Source organism: Toxorhynchites rutilus, chromosome 3 (assembly GCF_029784135.1).
Source record: "Toxorhynchites rutilus septentrionalis strain SRP chromosome 3, ASM2978413v1, whole genome shotgun sequence".
Lineage (NCBI taxonomy): Eukaryota > Metazoa > Arthropoda > Insecta > Diptera > Culicidae > Toxorhynchites > Toxorhynchites rutilus.
The window spans coordinates 152,377,267-152,397,994 of record NC_073746.1 but is presented as its reverse complement, the minus strand read 5'-3'; the positions used below and the strand labels follow the sequence as shown (position 1 = coordinate 152,397,994).

The 20,728-nt window shown below is 36.8% G+C and overlaps 1 protein-coding gene across 1 annotated transcript in view; it reads left to right on the top strand.

Annotated features, from left to right (window-relative positions):
* The window catches only part of LOC129777103 (homeobox protein 5), a 399,412-nt gene that overhangs the window by 32,167 nt on the left and 346,517 nt on the right, over positions 1 to 20,728 (top strand). The window lies entirely within an intron of this gene.

Below are 20,728 nucleotides of genomic sequence, written 5' to 3'. Positions count from 1 at the left end.
AACGGCGCACAGTGGTTCCTGAGAAAATTTAGGCGACCAAAACTCAGATTTTTGAGCTAAAACTCCAATGTTTGGTAGACTGGGGTTTTCGGTACGCTGAGTTCATTTTTTAACTCTATTTCACCAGGATTACGTCCTTCGGGTACATGTTGGGGTACAAATTGAAAATCCAGAATCGAGCACATCGTGAAAATTATCCAATTTCAAATGCTTATTGCTCAGTCATTTCATGATGGATTGATGAAATTTTTGCGTCAATCGATTTCGGCACTCCATAACAATTTTTTCTATTGAAGAAAATAATATATGTCATGAAACTAACTATCGAACAATTGATAAATCTCGATCCCTATCCCAACGGAAATACCCACTTCTGATTGGTCGAAATTGACGACACGTGCGGCGGGTCCCTAACAGAGACAATAAAACAAAGATCCCTGGGGGGAAACGGTATTGCAAACACATGAAAGTAGGGGTAACTTTTGTTCCTACCGAAATGTGTTGCCTAACAGAGACATCAAAACCAAACTGCCTGGGGGAAATCGACATTGCAAATACGGGCCCTATTCCAGAAAACAAGACGAGCAGACGAGTGCTCGTCTCGTTTGTTTTCATATTCCAGAAGCCGAGCATCGGTATTCTTCTGCTCCGCCTTTATCTTCAAAAATTGTTTCACGGCTAAACTGACGGGTGTTAAATAAAAAATGAGAATTTTTTCAATACCTTTCAGTAACTCAAATAAAGAGCGTAAAATTTTCTTTCTCCAAGAAAATTGCTCTTTGGGCTCCCTAGCAACAGTAGGCGTGTTTGGTTTTGCTAGTTTGAATTTAGTCAAAGCAAAGATGGCGTCGAAACAGCAGGTGCTCCGCGAACGCATTGTACGGTTCTACGAAACGCATTTCCAGCAAGGAAAAAAGTTCACGGTGGCACATTTTAAGGAAGAAAATGTACCTGTCAGTACGGTATATCGTATCCTGGGTTCCCTGAACGTAGAGCGGAAGGTCGGAAGTGGTCGTCCGGTGACGATAATGACGAAGCAGAGGAAGACATAGTTAAAGAAGCTGTTCGACAACAAGGACGCAACCAGCCTGCGTGACGCCGGTCGGAAATATGGCTGCTCCCACGTATTGATCCATCGGACCCTCAAGATGGAAGGAATCGTCTGCAGGAAGAAGACGAGGTCGCTGGAGTACACGGAGGAGCAGATTGAGACGGTTAAATCACAGTGTCGGTGGATGACCAAAAAATACTGCGGGACGTCTTTCGTTCTGGACGACGAAAGCTATTTTCCGCTGTCCAAAACGCATATTCAAGGAAATGATAATTACTACTCCAGCGACAAGTCATCCACACCGCCTGAAGTGAAATACAAGTTCAAGCACAAGTTTGAAAAAAAGGTTATGTTGTACATCGCCATTTCCGACCGGGGCATTTCAAAGCCTTGGTTTAAGCCGAGCGGTCTGGCAATCAACCAACAAATCTATCGAGAAGAGTGCTTGATAAAATCCTGCTGCCGTTCCTGAACGAGCATCACGCGGATGGGAAGTACGTCTTCTGGCCGGACAAGGCGTCTTCCCATTACGCCAAGGAGGCGCTGGCGTATCTTGAGGAAAAAAGACGGGTGGGTAATGTCGGGGACATAACCGGAGTGACGTAGGACTATACAAAGGGGACAGCTTTTGCTAAATATATATTCTAAATATATTGTTTTATTTTCTTCTGCTACGTGAATACCTACCTATCTACCTGAAAAATGGATTAGTTTACTGTTTACTCTTCATGAACATGCTGGGGGTTCTGAAAAGAACCTTTGGTGTTGTGTTTTTGCGTTTTTTTTCGCAAACTTTCTCAATTTTTTTTTATTTTTGTCTTATAGTTAATTCTTGATTTTTTTCCGAAGGCTTTGTACTTATTAAATGTTCAACGCCGGGCATCTTTCGGCGTATGCACATATCGTACAATCAAAATGATGGCTGTGATAGGGGATGCATAGGTGGTCATCAGCTCATTCACTATCATATATTTCACTATTGAGCACATTACCGTACCTTAAACTGTTTCCGTGTTTCGGAGACGAATGAATTGTAAGATTTGTAGTTTCCGCAAACAAAGTAAATAAAAATGAAAAAGAACTGAGGTTTTGGAGACGAACTCTACGATCTGTCGAGAAATAAACGAGCTATAAGCGTTCTGAAAAACCAACAGTAAATACATGGACGAATGACCTTCGGATTAAAGCCCTTTAAAATAAGAACAGAGCAGCAGGAAATACATAGAGGCGAATGAACTGCAAAGTTCAAAGCCTCTTAAAAACAAAGAAAGAAGAATAAGGAAATACATAGCTCATCATGATGCTCCTTAGTTATTTTTCTATACAATGCAGATCTAACGTCATTCATTTTTCAACATCAGTTATCAACCAAAGAAAGCAGTTCTTGTTACCGAGAAAATTCGTTAAAGCCATCCTGCATACAATGTGTTGTAATTTGAAGCCATTTTTAATTCGGAAACCATGCATGGGTTTGTGAAAACTGAATGATCAATTTAAAAGACCCCAACCACCAATAAGTTCAAGAACAAGATAAACAAAATAAATCAGTTTATATTATATGTCATATTATGTCTCTTTAGAATGCATTGGTATTGTGAAAAACTTTCAATAACTCTTCTTTGAAAGGTTTAATGGCCCTGAAAAGCGCCGTGTTTTACGGTGGCTGGTTTTGCCACCAAAGCAGTCTGTATAAACGAACTTTTTCCTGCTTCCGTTTTGCGATTGCGTTTGCCACTCGCTGAAACTAGTTGTTGCCACCGAACCGAATGTGCTCTGTTCTGTTCGGTTTTGCGGGTTTTTTTTATTGTTGTGAGCAGCTTTGCAAGCCAACTCGAGCACTCCGGCGGCCGAAATTCTATAACCGCTATTAGGTATACTGGTGCTCCGGCACCAATCCGTTGATGCGATGTGATGTGAAACGATGCCACACAACCAAACTGATTTACGGTTTGAAAGAGAATGATATATTTTTCAGCGGATCCGCGCCTTTTGTACTCTAGCGGTACACACTCACAGGATAGAGACAAATCAGCAGACTAAGCCAAAGGGGCGAGTCCAACGAGACGAACGAAAGAGCGTTAAAAGGCAGCGATGGCAAAAAATACATTCATTACAATTTGTTCGCTCGTTGGATTCACATGCAGGCTAAAAAGGGTCCTTTTCAGGATCACAAAATTATCTTTAATCTAAAGAGTTTATTGTTTTGTTATCACTCGATATCCCCATCTTGTTCGGCTAAACCTTCCTGTTTAGCGATTGCGTTTGCCACTCGCCACAGCTTTCACAGTTGGAAAATTTCTTCCCATCCAGCTTGTGACATGTTGTACAGTAAATTACATTTAATACGACGTGCCAAAACACCACTCAGTGTCGCATTGGAGGCGATTTTAACCTGTAATTGAACATTTGCGATGACAGTGGTACAGTGTCGACTTTCGATGTGGGGTCATAATTTGGACCTCGAACTTTATGTTTACAAAAATGTCCAACTAAATATGTCGCATTACAGGTCCGTCCAATTAACTGAATGTCGAGCTAAATGTAAATGACTGTACTTTCAATCTAGAAGCAATTTAAAAATTAATGAATATTGAATAATCGGGAAAGTCCCCAACTATCAATAAGCTCAGAACAACTGCCAAATTCACGTACTCATCATATACTGGCAAACAAATTATGAAAAAATCAATTTGTGTTTTATTATTATTTTGGATATTATTTTAGAAAGCATTGAACCGTATTTCGTAAACTCTTTTTTGAAAGGTTTAATGGCCCTGATAAGCGCCGTGTTTTATGGAATTTTAGAAAACTTAGAACTCGTGGTTTTGAAAAAAAACCATTTCGAACGCCCTCGATGCCGCCTTATTCTGAATTTGCCACCAAAGCAGATTGTATAAAGAACAATCTTTTTTCTTCTGCTACCAGCTGCCGTTTTGCGATTGCGTTTGCCACTCGCTGCAACTGCCTGTTGTCTTGATGTCCACCGAACCGAATGTGTTCTGTTCTGAATGCGGGTTTTCTTATCGTCGCGAGCAGCTTTACCAGCTAACTCGATCACTTCGACGGCCGAAACTATATAACGCCGGCTAGGTGGACTGGTGCACTGGTACTAACGCGCTCGGACTAGCTACCCTTGCGGGGAACTCCAGATCAACACGGTTCGAGCGGGATTTTGCCTTTCCCTTCACTTTTCCTCCTTTGCCATGTCCAGACATGGCTGCTTGGGTTGGTTTGTTGAAGTGTTTTGATGCGAACCGATGTGGTGTACGGTTTGAATGAGAATGATCGTTACGGAAGGAAGGAAGGAAGGTATTGTATTATAGAGACTTTAAACTTTTGCAGTTCATTCGTCTCTAGCCTTGAGAAAGGCCCTTTGAAAACTCTATTCTATTCTACTCCAGCGCTACCACCTCCGCCCTCTTGCCTTGAGAAAGGCACTCGATCCCTCGCCGTCCAGCCCGTCCAGCAACGATGTTGTCCAGTCGGTGTCCACACAAAGAATGATCGTTACGGCAGCGGAGCGGGGATTTTTAAGCTGACTGGCTGGCTCGAGAATTACGCATGTGTGAGACAGCGACCACTGTTTCGTTCATTTTTTTCTTTTTCCTTTCCAATGGTGCTTCATTCTATTTCGCTGCTGCTCTGGTTGCCCGTTTTGGTCGGTACGATTTGAGGAGCACAAAATGGACCAATCAAAAATGGGCACATAGTGCATTTGGTCAATGCTTGATATTTCACAATTATTCAATTATTTATCTCAAGAAAAATGAAATGTTATTCATTATGATAGATGCGTAGATATATTTCCTATCAATTGATGCCAAAACCATTGCGATCTATTGAGAAATGCTCGAGTTATAAGCGTTCCAAATCTTGCATTTTTTCCTACTTGTTCAGTGCCTAGATTTCCATTTCACCCCCTATATCTTCCGGTTAGACGTAGTCCTACGTCAAAAAAGATACCGTTCGTGCCGAAATATCGTAACCCAACAAATTTGCCCCAGTGCCGCCCAATAGAGGATTTCTAGGCCAAGGCCAAGGACACGAAGCAACTGACTACAAGAATCCGGAATTGTATCCGGAAAATGGACGTAAGTGCCGTACAACGTTCTTGTGAGAGCATCGCGACAAAGTTGCGTCGAACAGCAGACCACGGCCCTTACTCAAACATTCACTGACATTTTTTTGAAGAAAATATATTATGTTATTAATAAAAAATACTGAAATCGATGAAAAAAAAAATTGTTTTTGTGTCATTGAAAAAATTCTCATTTTTATTTAACACCCGTTATGAACATGCTCATAGTAAGAAAACGAGAATGTTTGAAGGGACGTAGGACTACGCAATTTTTTTTCAAATTTGTTGGTTTATCATTTTTATTATTATTTCGAGAAGCAACGATTCTTTCTTGTTTTTGCAAGAACAGTACACTCATATGTGTACTGTTCTTGCAAAATACTCATGCTCATATGTCGCAATTTGTTTCTTTATGTATTGAACGCATTGCACTGAATATTTAACGAGAGGCATCTTCCGTGCATCGCCATTCAACAAGCATCAAACACGTGTCTAACACATGCACACAGTTGCAGCGATAAAAAGGAAATACGTGAGAATGACCGAAAAATCATTTCTCGACTTTCGGTCAAAATCGTCAACGCAGCTAGGAGCTCCCCAGCAAGCATTAAATCGTATAATTTTGCACGTTCCAAGTCTTACGAGAAATCCGAATAAATCATAATCGCGTATAATATCAATCAAAGTATGTATCGTGTATATTTGAAATCGCATAAAATGTGAAAACTCGATTTTGTATACCATTATCAAATTAAGTCGCAATTCGGTATAATAAACATCAATTTTATGATGTACATTGTCGTAAAATATATTTAATCCGCATCATATGCGTATATTACGCTGATGCAGTTTGTGTGTCGTATAAGCGTAGAATTTAAATCGATTCAGTACTGTAGTAAATCGTGTTGCATGCTGAAGAAAATCATGAAACAGTAAATCATATTAGATCCTAATAAAGAACATATTACATCATACTGAAATGTCAATGAAATGCTTTAACATTGACAAGTTTCATTTCATAACAGCAATGTCTGAACACATTACAAAAATGGACTTCTGAATATCAGCACTCGAAATTGCTGATGAAAGTAACAACGGCAAAAATCCCTTCTAATGAAACATGCAGCAAAACGAAGTGAACTACGCCATTGAACGCCAATCTTCGATATATACCACATCGAATTTGGCACATTGCGTTGCATCGTTTTGCAAGGTTGCCAGATTGATTTATTATATTTATTACTAATATTTATTATATTTATTATAATCAGAATTTATCGAATCATATGTATGAGTTTTAACCGCTGTTGAATTAAATTTCAGATAGCCGCGCGAGATAGCTGGTGGATGATAATCCAGACGACCGGAGTTCGAACCCACATCGGAGCCGTTTTCACCAAACATCAATCTGTGCCATTTTAAACATTTATATTCCACTCCCAACACAAGTCAATTAAACAATTATTATTTCTACAAACATAAATACTCATATATAAAAATAGCGATTCGTGAGGCTATAATAAACACTTCACGAAAATATTTTGCGCCATTTGTTTTTTTTTTCTATGTCTGTAATAAATCGTATATGAGTATGGCAAAAGTCGTATTTGGTGCTTTGACAATTCATGAATATATTCATATTAGATCGCAATTCAATTTCAACATAATCGCAATTAGAGCCGGTCAAAGTTGTACATTCATCCAAACAAATTCGGTAAGCACGCGACTACGCATTCGGTTGGTATGTAAATCGTTAAAATCCGTTCGCAGCAAAAATAGTATTAACGTTAACTTTATTTCATAAAAACGTGACCTGTTTTCTGATTTGGCACCCTTAATGTAAGACGTAGTCCTACGTCAAAAACAAAGTTTAGGCGGGACGAAGTTTTCCGGGTCAGCTAGTATAAAATTAAAGTCAATGAGCTCTTTTTGAAATCCGGAAAGAATGGATAACGTTTTCATAACTATTTATTGTATTTGTTTTTATATTTTTTCTTGGAAGCTGAGTTTTTTTTTCTACAAAACATACCCAAAACCCAGAGAGATGTTTTATTGTTTCGCGTCAGAATCTACCGTTTTTCGGTTGATTTGGCGTGGCATTGCTCTGTGGTTGCTTGTATGGTTTCTGTACTCCCAAATTATTACAACTTGTTTAGTTTTGGGGAATGAAAAAGTCACAGAAGACAAACCTCGTGAGAGACAATACTAGCACCAGCCGATCATCCTTGCGTTAACCAACATTAGTTATTACCACTATCCGTCGTTGAAAGACGATGGTAACTAACACTTGGATTCATGCAAGAATCACCAGTTAAAGTTTTAGTGTTAAGATTGACTCAGATAAGAACAGAATTCTTGATTTCGTGTTTTGAAGTTCTCCGATTTAATTTTCTGCGATCAAAATTGTTACATTCCAAAGATTTACCGTCAAAAGATTCAGATATACTACGACCGCTGCTATAAAATGAATAGTGATTCCGTATTCTAACTGTATAAAATCTTATCTAGAGGAAAGCTACTTTCCATAATCAAGGATATGCTTTTCCTTACATCTTACAGTAGTATCAAAGAACGAACTCGGAAACAGTTGGGAACCATTTTTTTAACCCTCGAGTATAATCGAGTCCGCCCTGACTAAATTACTAAATTTTGGTGATTTAGTCAATAAGTTTGTTCGATTCAAATCTCTAATACATTCAAAATGATCAATACAAGGCCCCAGTATATTATCGGAAGTATAACTAACATTTGATCACACAAAGCAGAATAAAGTAGCAATACAATAAGTCAAAAGTCACACCCGTGGAGCCAACTCGAATTATGGTGGCAGCAGCAGTAGCAGTGGTCGCGATAGTGGGGAGGTTCCAAGTGGGAAGGAGCGGTCCAAAACAGCGAGACCATCGAAGGGGGCAATAAAATACTTACAAGTCACGGTCATATTCCCGGTGTGCGACCGACACATTTCGTTGTTGACGTAGGACTACGTCTAACCGGAAGATATAGGGGGTGAAATGGAAATCTAGGCACTGAACAAGTAGGAAAAAATGCAAGATTTGGAACGCTTATAACTCGAGCATTTCTCAATAGATCGCAATGGTTTTGGCATCAATTGATAGGAAATATATCTACGCATCTATCATAATGAATAACATTTCATTTTTCTTGAGATAAATAATTGAATAATTGTGAAATATCAAGCATTGACCAAATGCACTATGTGCCCATTTTTGATTGGTCCATTTTGTGCTCCTCAAATCGTACCGACCAAAACGGGCAACCAGAGCAGCAGCGAAATAGAATGAAGCACCATTGGAAAGGAAAAAGAAAAAAATGAACGAAACAGTGGTCGCTGTCTCACACATGCGTAATTCTCGAGTCAGCCAGTCAGCTTAAAAATCCCCGCTCCGCTGCCGTAACGATCATTCTTTGTGTGGACACCGACTGGACAACATCGTTGCTGGACGGGCTGGACGGCGAGGGATCGAGTGCCTTTCTCAAGGCAAGAGGGCGGAGGTGGTAGCGCTGGAGTAGAATAGAATAGAGTTTTCAAAGGGCCTTTCTCAAGGCTAGAGACGAATGAACTGCAAAAGTTTAAAGTCTCTATAATACAATACCTTCCTTCCTTCCTTCCGTAACGATCATTCTCATTCAAACCGTACACCACATCGGTTCGCATCAAAACACTTCAACAAACCAACCCAAGCAGCCATGTCTGGACATGGCAAAGGAGGAAAAGTGAAGGGAAAGGCAAAATCCCGCTCGAACCGTGTTGATCTGGAGTTCCCCGCAAGGGTAGCTAGTCCGAGCGCGTTAGTACCAGTGCACCAGTCCACCTAGCCGGCGTTATATAGTTTCGGCCGTCGAAGTGATCGAGTTAGCTGGTAAAGCTGCTCGCGACGATAAGAAAACCCGCATTCAGAACAGAACACATTCGGTTCGGTGGACATCAAGACAACAGGCAGTTGCAGCGAGTGGCAAACGCAATCGCAAAACGGCAGCTGGTAGCAGAAGAAAAAAGATTGTTCTTTATACAATCTGCTTTGGTGGCAAATTCAGAATAAGGCGGCATCGAGGGCGTTCGAAATGGTTTTTTTTCAAAACCACGAGTTCTAAGTTTTCTAAAATTCCATAAAACACGGCGCTTATCAGGGCCATTAAACCTTTCAAAAAAGAGTTTACGAAATACGGTTCAATGCTTTCTAAAATAATATCCAAAATAATAATAAAACACAAATTGATTTTTTCATAATTTGTTTGCCAGTATATGATGAGTACGTGAATTTGGCAGTTGTTCTGAGCTTATTGATAGTTGGGGACTTTCCCGATTATTCAATATTCATTAATTTTTAAATTGCTTCTAGATTGAAAGTACAGTCATTTACATTTAGCTCGACATTCAGTTAATTGGACGGACCTGTAATGCGACATATTTAGTTGGACATTTTTGTAAACATAAAGTTCGAGGTCCAAATTATGACCCCACATCGAAAGTCGACACTGTACCACTGTCATCGCAAATGTTCAATTACAGGTTAAAATCGCCTCCAATGCGACACTGAGTGGTGTTTTGGCACGTCGTATTAAATGTAATTTACTGTACAACATGTCACAAGCTGGATGGGAAGAAATTTTCCAACTGTGAAAGCTGTGGCGAGTGGCAAACGCAATCGCTAAACAGGAAGGTTTAGCCGAACAAGATGGGGATATCGAGTGATAACAAAACAATAAACTCTTTAGATTAAAGATAATTTTGTGATCCTGAAAAGGACCCTTTTTAGCCTGCATGTGAATCCAACGAGCGAACAAATTGTAATGAATGTATTTTTTGCCATCGCTGCCTTTTAACGCTCTTTCGTTCGTCTCGTTGGACTCGCCCCTTTGGCTTAGTCTGCTGATTTGTCTCTATCCTGTGAGTGTGTACCGCTAGAGTACAAAAGGCGCGGATCCGCTGAAAAATATATCATTCTCTTTCAAACCGTAAATCAGTTTGGTTGTGTGGCATCGTTTCACATCACATCGCATCAACGGATTGGTGCCGGAGCACCAGTATACCTAATAGCGGTTATAGAATTTCGGCCGCCGGAGTGCTCGAGTTGGCTTGCAAAGCTGCTCACAACAATAAAAAAAACCCGCAAAACCGAACAGAACAGAGCACATTCGGTTCGGTGGCAACAACTAGTTTCAGCGAGTGGCAAACGCAATCGCAAAACGGAAGCAGGAAAAAGTTCGTTTATACAGACTGCTTTGGTGGCAAAACCAGCCACCGTAAAACACGGCGCTTTTCAGGGCCATTAAACCTTTCAAAGAAGAGTTATTGAAAGTTTTTCACAATACCAATGCATTCTAAAGAGACATAATATGACATATAATATAAACTGATTTATTTTGTTTATCTTGTTCTTGAACTTATTGGTGGTTGGGGTCTTTTAAATTGATCATTCAGTTTTCACAAACCCATGCATGGTTTCCGAATTAAAAATGGCTTCAAATTACAACACATTGTATGCAGGATGGCTTTAACGAATTTTCTCGGTAACAAGAACTGCTTTCTTTGGTTGATAACTGATGTTGAAAAATGAATGACGTTAGATCTGCATTGTATAGAAAAATAACTAAGGAGCATCATGATGAGCTATGTATTTCCTTATTCTTCTTTCTTTGTTTTTAAGAGGCTTTGAACTTTGCAGTTCATTCGCCTCTATGTATTTCCTGCTGCTCTGTTCTTATTTTAAAGGGCTTTAATCCGAAGGTCATTCGTCCATGTATTTACTGTTGGTTTTTCAGAACGCTTATAGCTCGTTTATTTCTCGACAGATCGTAGAGTTCGTCTCCAAAACCTCAGTTCTTTTTCATTTTTATTTACTTTGTTTGCGGAAACTACAAATCTTACAATTCATTCGTCTCCGAAACACGGAAACAGTTTAAGGTACGGTAATGTGCTCAATAGTGAAATATATGATAGTGAATGAGCTGATGACCACCTATGCATCCCCTATCACAGCCATCATTTTGATTGTACGATATGTGCATACGCCGAAAGATGCCCGGCGTTGAACATTTAATAAGTACAAAGCCTTCGGAAAAAAATCAAGAATTAACTATAAGACAAAAATAAAAAAAAATTGAGAAAGTTTGCGAAAAAAAACGCAAAAACACAACACCAAAGGTTCTTTTCAGAACCCCCAGCATGTTCATGAAGAGTAAACAGTAAACTAATCCATTTTTCAGGTAGATAGGTAGGTATTCACGTAGCAGAAGAAAATAAAACAATATATTTAGAATATATATTTAGCAAAAGCTGTCCCCTTTGTATAGTCCTACGTCACTCCGGTTATGTCCCCGACATTACCCACCCGTCTTTTTTTGTTCCCCTCCTGCCCCGAACTACTCCAAACAGCGTAGAATTTCGGGTCGAACGCTAGGTGAAGCGAAAGACAGGTGGCGGCGCATAAGATAAATATCAGAGTTACGAGAAAAATAAAACAACCTGTCACGCTGTTTGAGAAGAGTTGCGTCCTGGCGGGAATGCTTAGTCACACGATTAATGTGCGCAGCTACCGGTCAGAGAATGCAGGGTGGGTAGGATTTGTTTTTATAATTATTCTGTTGAGTAGTTTGAATTGCGCAATTTTTTGAACAAACATTGCTGCTATACTTTAAGTTTAAGAATATGTGTTGAATAAGTCAGGCATGTAAACTATTATAAGCCTCAAAACAGGGAAAACCTTTTGGTGTAGAATTATTCTTTTGCGCGTTCTTAAAACGGGTTATCATGATTGTTTGATAATTTATATAAAAGCCACAGGAGGGTTGTGTCCGAGATACGACCGCATAGTTGACGTAGGATTCCGTTAGGCTATCTGTTGAGTTTGGATATGTTTGAAGAATCACAACATTAAACTCTTTGATAATGATTTGGTGGCCCTGAAAAGGGCCGTTTTGTTTGGTTGTTTGGTATTGTTTGTTCACTCTACCAGTGTTTACCGAGTGATGATGATAGAAGGATGGTGAACAGTCGTTGGATGGTGCTTATCAGATAAAAGATACCGATGTGGAACAGAATATGATCAAAACCGCCCTCTGTGATCCGAGACGAGTGCTACTTCAATATAGAGAAAACATATTTGAAATGGAAAAGGTAATTTTCGTTTATAATTTTTACTTTTTGAGTGTTCATTCAACCCAATGCGAATTTCAATTGGACTAACAACATCTATACTATACTACAGGGGAACTTCGATATAACGTACCCACGATATAACGTCACTTGATATAACGTACATTTTACCTCCATATAACGTACAAATTTTCAAAGTCCGAAGGAATAATTGAATATTATTTTTCTGAAAGACCAAGAAATTATCTGTACATATTCTGATACTAAATCTTGTTTTGTACCTTTAACCAATCCCGAAATACAACTGTTTTGTGATTCCGGATCAGAATCAATAGAAATGAATCTCAATTTTTAATCAACAGTACGAAGGGAAGCATCTTGAGAAAGGTTGGCTTCGTCTTCTAGTTGTACTTACTCAAACAGCAACACAATAAAGTAATATACGTTTCTGAGTTCTTTATTATGCTTCGGTTTAACGTACAATTCGATACAACATACAATTTTGAAAGTACAATGTACGTTATATCGAAGTTACCCTGTATATGTAGAGCATATGGAAAATCACTTTTTCAAATATTTCTTCACTTTTAAAATTTTTCTCGCCGTATAAACTTTGCTTGGGTGAAAATGAACACAACAAAACAGACAGCTTAAACCGGACGACCCGTTCTCAAGCGAGTACATACCTTGGTTTTTATTTATAAAAATTAAAATAAATCATCTCATATATCAAGTCACATTTAACACAACTGCTACCATATACAATTTTACACCTACACTTGTGCTAAATTTTTCACAATACACGATCGGTCATTGATATGAAATTTCACGAAGCAACCGACATTAAAGTTCCAAATTTAAATTTTATTTGCTAAAATTAATCGTATCACTCACCTTACCTGCAATATAAAAATTCCGCCGACTTGCATATATTTGCAATGCCGAGTTCATCCGGACATATTGGTTTTGATGTCTCTGTTAGGGAACATTTTTCGGTGGGAACAAAAGCTCCCCCTACCTTTATGTATTTGCAATGTCGATGTCCCCCAGGCAGCTTGGTTTAGACGTCTCTGTTAGAGAACCGCCACATGTGTCGTCAATTTCGATCAATCAAAAGAGGGTATTCCCGTTAGGATAAGGGTTGAGATTTTTCAATTGTTCGATAGTTAGTTTCATGACATATATTATTTTCTTCAATATAAAAAATTGTTATGGAGTGCCGAAATCGATTGACGCAAAAATTTCATCAATCCATCATGGAATGACTGAACAATAAACTTTTGAAATTGAACAATTTTCACGATTTGCTCGATTTTCGATTTTCAATTTGTATCCCAATATGTTCCCGAGAGACGCAATCCTACGTCAAAAAATGATTCAAATCGTATTGTTAGCAAATTAGCAAATTTTTATTTGATGCCTTATCAGATATAAATAGTCGACATTACTTTTTTTATATTCAAAGTATGGGCTATTGGATGGCCGAACATAAATTTACAATTTTTTAACTCAAAATATAGTTTTACATTCTATATTTTGCCAGGAATTTGTAATTATAAATCTTCTTGCTAAACATTTTTCAATTTTATTTTATTTATTTATTTATTTTATTTTGTTTAATCCATCTGACATCAAATACGTCTTTGATTTCTATATAGGGGAGTCACTCTACGAAAAATGTAACGTTTATTAAGAGTTTTCAAATGCATATTACGCAGAATCGTTCTTACGATATATGCTGTAATATATACCATTAGACGGTGAATTTATCCAGCATTTTTTTTTGCCTGAACATCAACAGTGGAAATAATAAAACAAGTGAGCAATTTTACAAATAAAACAGATATGTTTTGCGAGCGGATGCAAAGGTAAATCATGTATTATGCATTCTTTCTTCCAACTTCGTTTCCATGAGTGTTGTATGTAACACAAAATTGCGTGCAATAATTCGTTTTATCTAAAAAAATAGGCAAGATCTTAAATTAATCAGATCTCAAGATTTCATGCATCACTCGAACTTCATGCAAGATTTCATCAAAGCAACGAGGAAAGTGTCACCCATACAGTGATCGTCCATTAATTAGGAGGAGGCAGCATCACAAAAATGAAACGAAATGAAATATTAATATTCTTCAAGACTCATATTCATAATTCTCAATAACTCAATTCCTTCTATGATAGATTGTGCAGTAGAACCAATACGGCATGATTGTAATAGCTGCAAACGAACATTATTTCACCGAAAAAAATAATAATAAGAATAAGACAATGGAAGTCATAATGGCATAGTTGTCCATTAAAAATAAAGCAACTTCATGTTTTCATGTGTATTTTACCTCAAAATATCACGAAATCGCGAGTACTTTCAACATGTTTTTTCGTTTCTTCCCCATAAATTTCATATTTAATGTACGATTTTTTTTTGTTTACCGATTCACATATACTTCATCTACTATTCCTCCCTGTTATGTGGCCCACTGATATTCATTAATCATTTCCAGTTAGATAGTTGAACTTCCTACCAGAAGCTTATTGCCTTTCTTTGTTCGTTACAGACCGTTTGAGGGTTATGAATACATAAAGCAAACGGCCCTTTTCAGGGCTACTATTTAGAGTTTCAAAAAGTTAAACTAACAGATTTCTGAACAATGAAAAGAATTACATTTAAAATAACCAAGTGTTCTGCACAATCACAGTCCTACGTCAAACTTCCGTCCATGCCCTAGGCTCAGACCCTTCTACTTTCCTTGTTCGGCGATTTTTTATATGGATAATTTTAGTGGTCTAGAACATTGTTTTGAATTTGGTGTTGCAAACTACATTTCTTATACCGAAACGTTGAAAATGTTGTAGAAAACATCTGGTGATTCAACTATGACCAACACACGGGTTTATGAATTGTATAAGGCATTCAGTGACGGCCGATAAAAGATGAACGAAAAGTCGCAGCACGACTAGTGCCAAAAGACCTCAATTTTCCTCCAAAATTCCATCGCCATCAAGTGGCTAAAGACATGCTTTAATGCTCAAATTCTACACATACAGTCGCTTACAGTCCACCATTTGATGACTTAATTGTTCGTTGGGAAAAGTGTATTGCTTCTAAAGGGGCCTATTTTGTAGGCGATAATATACATTTAGATGATAAATGAAGCATATTTTTTAAAAACACTAATTTCAGATACATATTTGAACTTTTTTTTTATACGCGGTTTGCTCGGAATTGCTCGATATTTTCTGCTGAGTCCACGTATCAATCGCGTAAACAAAGAATTCAGTGTACTTGTTTCGGTTAAAATTTTCTTAGATGGCGAAATGAGGCTGACGAAAATAATGTGAACCAGTTTGTTAGCTGTAATGGTCAGAAGATTAACCGGGAAATTCAAAGTCCGAGATTTGTTCATAAAGTATCGCGAATTTTGACTTTCCGCGAGTTACGTATATTCGATGTTGGTACTCATGTTCCTCATTCATGCCGACAACATTCAAAATGGCTGAACTTTGTTCCTTTCATCGTACGAAGATGATATCTACGGGGAAACAAGGGGGCTGGGAAGTGAGAAAGGATTTGACAGCAACAAAATTGTATCCAATTTGTATTCGTTCTTCTTTTGTAGTGCCATGGGTTCGGTTGGAAGATTTGTCTGTCAATATCAATAATCGGTTATCTTGACACTAACGTATGGATTAGGATTGGGCGATCTTGGAACGATATTTTCCTCTTCGATTCCCGATTTTTTGGATCGATTATTTGTATCTTTTCTTTTCGATCTTTCCGATTTTTTTTTGATCGTAGGAAATTTTTGTAAATTTGGTTTCCGGTAAACATTGTTTTTAATCTCATCAAAAATCACCTGACTAATTTCCTAAACTTTGGATCTCTTCAAGGTTATCGAATGAGTTGTCGTAAATTTGGGAGAAGCAGTTTCGTAGGTTTGATCATTACAAAACAAGTGATCACAAGTGATATTTACAGCATCTCATTCACTAGGATGACAGTTAAAATTTGACGAAATTGGATGGTCACATCAGATTCAGCTGGAGCGTTCCTTTCTAGAACTGGGACTAATACCAAGATTTCGGCTAAATACCAGACGGTTGCATCTTATGGGATTATTGTTAATGGAGTTCTGGATGAATATCAACTGTTGAATTTCTAATAATATTTTTTGATTAATATTTTAAATTGAAAGAATCCATGACGGTGCAAAATGAATGCCTTGGAAAATATATCAAGTTTTTTTGTGACCTTCATGCTGAGAATCAAAATGAAATGTCTTTCATGTTTAAATAGAGATGTTTATTCCATGTTTAAAGAAAAGACAACACTTAAAGTAAATGCGCAACTAGTAAATGCAAACGATTTTACTTCACGAGAATCACATGTAATCAAGACGAGTTGTTGGGTTTGTTGAAGAGCCCCAAGTCTCTAGTTGCTAATAATATTTCTTTTCAATGGGAAATTATGATGATGGTTTATCCACCTCAGATCTTGTTTTGTCCGAAAACTGATTTCTAATTGCTTGAGTTTACTGCCATCATATTCATCCATTCATAATTTAGGCTTTCTTCAGAATATTGCTTTTTTGAATTACAACAGCACTCAATAAAGTGAAACTTTTTTTCCGCTACGCACGAAGGACAACATAAACAAACTGCAACGCGCCAAACGGTTGCCATAGTAATCATGTGGACAAATCAACATCAGCGCATCGGACAAACCATAAGCAGATTTGAGGTCATCGAGATGCATTAACAGTAGAACTACCAACCGGTCAAAATGACCGGTTATATAGTTTGTTCGCATGATTTTATATTGAAATTTATTTTTATTTTTTTTTAAACTATGTTATGACTTTCCTAAATTAATATATTGATCAATATTATAAATTATTTTGGTCTCTCACTTCCAATTTTTCGGATATACATTTGTGATATATTTATACCGAACGGTCAAAATGACCGGTCGTGATTTTTAATGTTTCTAATTCCAGAATTGTTTAGAAACAACGTCAATCCGCCACTACGGTGCCAGCCAATCAATATTTCCGGAACAATTACTGCTTCTGAACCACAAAATTTGGGAAATTTTTAGAATTTTGTAATATATTGTGATGCAATTTTATTTTCTTATTGACAGTTATTGTATATGGCAGAAATAGGTAATGTTGAAATTAAATAGTGCAGTTGAAATACTCACAATATTGTGGACAATTGGGTTGATTCAAAAAAATACAGTTATAGTAGTTTACAGTGTAAGTAAGTTATGAATATTTGTATTATATTCAGGGGAAAAATTTTTTTAAATATATATTTTTATCTAGTTATAAAATTTAACCCAAAAATGCCGAGACGCCCGAAAATATCTAGAGTTTTAGAGGACATAACAGATTCAAGAGAACACTTTTCTTATATCGATCAAGATGTTTAAAAAATAAATTCTGAAATTTGACCAGTATCCGAAATATAGATGATCAATCATAAGAAAGAATGTTTGTTTCCTCAGAGAGCATTAGTAAAGAGAATTTACGTAGACCAAGAAGAATGTTGATTCTTCTGTCATCTTCGGGTTAGAATGACCGTCAACATAGCTATAATTTCTGCTGATGGAACTATCTGCACAAAAAGCTGAATGCACTCTAGGAAGGATATAAATAAACAGCAATTTCAAAGCAATAATTCGAGGGGTGGAATGTGTGTATATGTGAGAATACGTAAGTATATGTGTGAATATCATCACTCCTTACAATAGTCATACCCACAAACGCATGAAAACGGAAGTTACGAATCGTTCATTTGGAGGGTACGCATAGAATTTTGTAATTTTGGGGCAGTTCGTGATGAAGTGTTGCTCTAATTTACTCCAAACTTTGATCGAATGAATCAATAATGTCGAATGAATCAATGAATGTATCAATATGAATCGTTCACAGGAGTTTAGGGGATACACTATGCTAAAAATGTACCTACTAACATTCAAATTTACTGCAATATTTGCAAAATTACAGAAGATGATCTAAAACACTAAAACACGAAAAAAATCGATTTTTTATTACTTCCTGATATTTTTGTCCATTACATCTACATACATCCAGATAAAAATTTATTCATAACATATTCCAAAATAAGAAAGTTCGTGCTTCAAAATGATATGCATCCCATCTTCATACGTTAATTTTCCAAGAAGTTACAGCATTACAAAAATCACCTTGCACTTTGCACTCTGTTTCTCTAACCTTTTTCGTCGAATGTATATCTAAATAAAATACAAATTAAAATACTATATTTTATGCAAATAGATGTATTTATCATGTACTTGCAATAATAGAATGAAATATATTTTACTCTCTGGAATTTTTTTCGAATTTTTATATATTCGCAAATAAACATCACACAGGTCAAAATTACCAGTTTGGTAGAAACAGGTATATAACAACTGTCGATAGTTCTAGTGTAAATTAGGGGTTTAATCATTATATAAAGTTTTAAACTACAGACAAACCTGTTTTTGTGTGGTCCCTTTTCGCGTGATTCCTCATTTGTGCGAGTCTTTTTGTGCGATATTATGATGGGTCTTGAATCACACAAACTAATCGCGCAAATAATAATATCGCACCTAAACAGTCACACAAATGAGAAATCGCACAAAAAGCAACCGCACAAAAACAGGTTTTCCTGTACCAAATATATCATAAAATAAAAGAGATGATTTTTGGATATTAAAATTATATGCGGGGTGATTTTGAGCATCTGTGTTAGAACCAGTAACAGTGTTCTGGGATCGATACCAGGTGTCTTGGCCAGATTCCAGACCAGAAAAATTAAAACCACGATTGGAAAATTCACATTTTTTGACAATCAAAGTGCATGATGTGTTCATGCTACCATTTCCTTCCACCTATCGAAATTTTTATTTTTTTAGTTTTTTCACGTTAGTTACATTCGGTTCATTAATAAAAGAAGATGACATTAGAAAAAAATCCAAGTTGAGCCCTACTTTTTGAGATAAAGGGGTGGTCCAAATCATCCCGTATGTCCAACTCACCCCGTGTTACCCTACATGATTTAGATACATAAATCTGATACAAATGGTGTGCAAGCATGATGGTCACAATATTTGTAAGTCAGCCATTCCATGCCAAACCGTTATAGTGGTTCTCAGATTTTCGTGAAAAGTGGTAGAATTGTTCTTCATCGCAAACGCCCGTATTTTTTTAAAAAAAAATCATTAGGGTGACCATTTCCGTTTTAGGGTGGTCCGAAAAATCACTTTTTTCACATTTTTCCTATAATGACGTTTAAAAAAAAATCATAACTTTTGAACTATTGGACCGATTCTAATAATCGACATATCAAATTTAATCCAATCACCTCACCTCTTTTTAGGAAAAATACCTCAGTTGCCGAAAATTCTAATTTTATTTCCGTTATCATTGAATGTATTTGTTTTTATGGTTTTCATGGTCTCGGGACCAAGGGCTTCATATATTTTTAATTTTTTTTTCTTCTAGAAAGAATTTTGTTTATAAAATATCTCAAAGTTAGAGATGTGTTCTTGTTCTTTTTTTAAGTTATGGTTTTTCAAAGTTAACCGATAGTTTGGAATATCTATTTTTTCCTCTGTTTTCCTATTCTCAAAAATTCATAACTTTTTAACTAGACCTAGACCTATTTAGATGATTGATATATCGACATTTTTTACATTTTCTCTTGAAAGCTGAGGTGTTTTTTACATAACATATCCAAATCAGAGATGTATGCTTTTTCGTGTTTAAGCTATGATTTTTCAAAGTTAACATGTTTTAGTCTTCGTTCAATATTGTTATGAGACTATACTGGGTCTATGCAACTAGAATCCAATTTACTAAAAGAAACTACTAGCTAAAGTAGTCAATCATTTGAATCGGTACGGTAGTTCAAAAGTTATGATTTTTTGAAAAAAAAAACATTTTTGGGATGAAGGTGGAAAAAGATTTTTTGAACCATCGGTTAAATTTGAAAAATCATAGCTTTAAAAACAAAACTGATTTTGAGATATTTTTTTGTGGAAAATCCTCAGCTTTCTAGAAAAAAAAATACAGGGGAACTTCGATGTAATGTACCCTCGTTATAACGTACTTTCGATATAACGTACCCTCGATATAACGTACATATTTTCAAAGTCCAAAGGAATAATTTTTTGAATATTTTTTTCTGAAAGAACAATAAATTATCTCTATTTTGATACTAAAGCTTGTTTTGTACCTCCAACCAATCCCGAAATAAAACTGTTTCGTGATTCTAAATGAATCAAACTTAAATCAACAGTACGAAGGGAAACATCATGAGAAAGGTTTTCTTCGTCTTCTAGTTGAATTTATTGATTAACCTTACTCAAACAGCAACATAATAAAGTAATATAAGCTACGTTTCTGAGTTCTCTATTAGGCTTCGATATAACGTACAATTCGATACAATTTTGAAAGCAATAAGTACGTTATAT